The sequence below is a fragment of the Cucumis melo genome, chromosome 6 (genome assembly GCF_025177605.1).
Source record: "Cucumis melo cultivar AY chromosome 6, USDA_Cmelo_AY_1.0, whole genome shotgun sequence".
Classification (NCBI taxonomy): Eukaryota; Viridiplantae; Streptophyta; class Magnoliopsida; order Cucurbitales; family Cucurbitaceae; genus Cucumis; species Cucumis melo.
Window position 1 is genome coordinate 11,288,952 of NC_066862.1, and position 4,738 is coordinate 11,293,689.

Here is a 4,738-nt window from a genome sequence, read left to right on the forward strand (position 1 = left end):
GGTTAGAATTAGTCAAGACGAAAAAAATAGTAAAAAGTCAACAAGTTGACTTTTGACTAAGAAAAGTCAAAGTTTGACTTTGACTTAAGTTGGTCAAATGACTAAAATACCCCTTTGACTAATTACTTTATTAATTAATGGTTAATGGGCAATGTGGCGACTGATTATGAATTAAACGCCACTAATTTTATTAAAGAGTTAATGAATTGATTAGGTGTTGATAAGATATGAAATAATTTACATGTAAATTTGCATGTAAATTTCATATAAAACTTCTCGTTACATATGAGAACAGGGATAGGTTTTCTCTAAAAACCACCTAAACAATAGACTCCCATCTCTCTCCAAAATTCTCTTCGCATAATCGAGTCCCACAACTCCGTTCTTGGTCCTGAGCATAATAGGTCAGCTTGGTGGTTGTCCTTGCTCGTGATTTTCAGGAAAAGAAGAAGTTTTGGATCAAAGAAGAAGTTGAGAACTACAAAGGTAAGTTCATCGTTTACCTTCCTCTCTCTTCGTTTAAATTCATCTCATGGTAGTTGCATGATTAATTTCTAAATCGTTTAGATGCATATAGAGTAAAGCATGATCCTTTAAATTCTGCTGTTGCATGTCTCTGCTTTGTTTTTTTCCATCATATCAGTGGCGGCAGTTGCAGCAATGACGAACAGTGGGAGCAGGAGGAGATTAATGGTCAAAGGCGGCGTTCGATAGTGGCAGAAGGGAGAAAACTTGCAGCGGTGTTTTGTCTCTTCTTATCTTTTTAGATTTGTGAAATGCAGATGTGAATAGGGTTTTAAAAGAGAGCTCTCGACATCGATCGATAAACGTTAGGAGTTGATCATATCTCTTGACATGTACATATGAGGCGTCGACAATTTCCCACTCAAATTACAAGTTTCGTTCTTAGTTGTTGACACCTTTATATACGTCATTGGGAGTTACTCACTACTCCCGACACGATATTCTTGGCATCGGGAGATATGGTCTCTCCTGACGCCTTATCTCTCGACAACATTTTTTAACATCGGGAGATCTTGGATTTCTTGTAGTGGTTGTTGGAGTTGATCACCAGAGTTTTTTGTTGGAGGTGGTTGCCGAATCCTAAAATTGGTTGGTGGAGTTGGTCATGTGAAGGTGGTTGTGGGAGTTTGTCATCAACAATGATTGTGAGAGCCCAAGTTGGTCATCAAAGTTATTAATTGTTTGGAAAACAATATCTTATCCCTATCTAATTAAGGGGTAAACTATGATCGTGAAAATGAAAATAATGCTAATATAAGTTTAGAAAGAAACGAAAAGAAAAGAAAAGAAAAGAAAAAAAGATGGTGTGGAAAACAATATGTTATACGTACGTAATTAAAGGATAAATTATGATAGTGAAAATTAAAATAAATTGGGAATGGAATAATTTAAAAAGAAAAGAAAAAAGAAAATAGAGAGGTTGGGAGGCAATATCAAGAACTTGGGACTCAGTTGGTGTGTGGTTCAAAGTCAAAAGTTAAGTGGTTGGATCCGATTCGATTCCATTCTAAATTACATATCAATCTTATTTTTCAAATATATATTGGTTGACCATCGCATCGCCCTACTCATTTCTACTCTAAACAACACTTTCATAATTCCATAATTATCATTTATTACGACTTCTTTTTTCTTTTCTTTAATTAAATTGTTTTTTCTTCTAGAAAGAAAAAGGTTTTGATGATCATTCTTATATAAACCACTCTTATATTTTGTATCTTCTGTCCAAATTATTTTTAGAAATAGCTTTTTTTATATTCTATATTAATAATTGGGTGTATTAATTATAGTCAAATATGTTCAACTTACCATATAACAACAGATAGAGAAGTCCTAAAACTCCAACAATATTTTTCTTGTTCTCTTTTCTTTTTTGTTATAATCTATATACCTTAATGGAAGGGTTTTTTTTTTTTTAATGAAACAAAAAAAAAAATTGATTTTTGAAAATTTAGTTAATTGTCTATCATTTTTGTAATAATTTTCATATGTTTTAGAATACCATAATTGAATTCTTAATTAGTCAAATTCTAGAGATAAAAAAAGTTTTTAAAAGATATTTTTTTATAATACTTTTTTGTAGAGTGCATTTGGTTTTCACTTTTGATGGGTTTACTTTATCAAATAAAGTCATTAAAATGTTTTTTGAAGTGTTTAAATCACCACACAAAACTAACTTTCAAAACATTTCAAATTTTGTTTTAAATAATTTTTTTATCAATAAAGTTTAAATAGAAATAGTTTTTTTTAAAAAAATATATATTTTTTTCTCTGTTCAATCCAACATCTGAGTACCTAAATTTTCACAATTATGTCCAGCAAATTTCTTAACTTTTCTTTAAAAGAATATATATCTAATATTGTCTAAAAATTTTCAATTTTGTAATCAATAAGTTTCAGACCTACTTCAATTTTTTTAAAAAAAATTATTGTATCCAAGAAATTTTTTTTTAATCTAATTGAGCATTAAATTTTCAATTTAGTAAAAATGGATAACATGTTGATTTTTTTATTTTCAAAGAAGGTACAATAAAACACAAAAGTTAAATTTTATACATGATATTATAATTATTTTTTAATATTTTTGATATATATTTAAGAAACTTATTAAATATTATAAACTTGAAACTATAGGAAATTATATCAAACCTATAAATATAATAATTAAATATGGAAATATAGGATAATAATAACTACTTAAAGTTTAGAGACTCTTCATAAACCACGTAGATAGACAAAAATTTAGAAATGTATAGACTAAACTTCTAAATCTTATATAAAATTTAATATGAAATTCTAGTTCTCGTGCTAAACAAACACATGTTCATCTAATTGAACTCAACAAATCTAAAAGAATAAAGCAAAATCCACATGTTATCGAACACAACCTAAATTATATATATTTTATTGACATATTTAGACAGATGAAGATATAAGTCGGTTGTTAGTAATTGACACATGAAAATGAATCCAAATTAAAATAGATTTAGTAACGTGGAAGATGAGTTGGCAAGGAAGAGAAAAGAAAAGAGAGAAAAAAGTTAGAATTGGTGATGAAAGAAGGGTTGAATAATTGATGAGGAAAAGGAATAATATAAAAATGGTGGAGTGATTTGGTAAGATGCAAAATGGAAAAGCACAGGTTGACATATTCTTTAATTTGATATGTTTATCTTTTGGGTATTAAGTTTCATATGTTTTGCATGCCTTCATTTCATCTTTATATATTCTCTTCACAATTATATTCCATTTATTGTATGCTCCTTACTCCCTACTCCCTACTCCCTACTCCCACTCTCTATTTATATATATATATATATAAATGCATTTGACTTTTACTAAGTCAACATATATAATTCTTATCCAATTTTTCTTTTTCATTGTTTGTTTCTTTTCTTTTCTTTTTCCTTTTTTTTCTTTTCTAAAACAAAAACTATTCTCCCTTCGCATTTAAAAAGATTTCAATTTTGTGTTTTGAAATTTGAGAAATGGTTAGTAGACAGTTACAAAGTGACAAGATTAAATAAGTAATTTTTCTTTAAATTCTATAAAATACTATGAATTCAAAGAAAATTTCTAGTGCTACCAATAACAGACATAGATAATATTTCCTATGATCATTTGAGACGTCTATTTATTAATTTATTAAATATTTATTGTGTACACCACATATAATTACTAAAAATTGATTAAATGCAGGAAAATTTCATACCATAATATTGGAAATTGGAAATTTCATGGAATTGTACCATTTTAAGTTAACATTTTCTTTCAACTTAAAAATAGGATTTGTGATTTCAAATCCCTCCCTCTTTTTCAACAAATAAAAAAATTTAATTAAAGTTTATTATTGATTAAAATCTTTTGAAATCATGATTACCCAAATCAATAGAGTATAAAAAGCAATAGATTTAAAGAAAATATTATATATTATTGTAAAGTTCAAAAGAAGAATACGAAATTATTTGATAGAGAATTTGAAAATAAATGATTTAGTTAAAATAGAGTTTTATTTTGTATTTTCAAATATATATTTGGTATCGGATGATGTAGGAATTGAATTCTAATTTTAAAACTTGTCTTAGTTTTTACAGTTTGGCACAATTTGAATCATAGAATCTAAAAAAAAAATGTTTCAAAAAGCGATTTGAATTGTTTGTCAAACACATATATGTTAAATTCAATGGATCTGAAAACATAAAACAAAATTTGAATTCCTTACAAAAACATCTCATTATTCAATCTTTTCCTATATATGAAATTAAAATTTTATTTTTTTCCTTTAATAGATTTCAAAGTCTATCCACCTTATTTCCAAAACGACAGTTTCTCCTTTTTCCCACCTAAATATTTTAAACCATGCTAAATCACTCTTCTCTAATACTTTTACTTTTAGATTTTTAGTTCATTTTCTTCTAACAAAAAAGAAAAAAATAAAAAGTAGTATTTGAATATGAGTTTAAAAAAGTTAAAGAAAATTTTTATCGTTAGGTCTAACTATTGTATAAAGAGCATAAAGTTAAGGGAGACTCAATCTATAATAAATCCAACAGTAGTTTGTTAACTTGAGCAATTTGGAAAAATTAGATTGGGTGGGTAAAAAATCATCAATTATTTGGTTCACCAATAATTTAAAAAGTTTATTTTTTTCGTTGTTCGTGTCTACTCACATTTATGACAAAAAAATTTCATTTCCATCTTACTATTCGCGTTA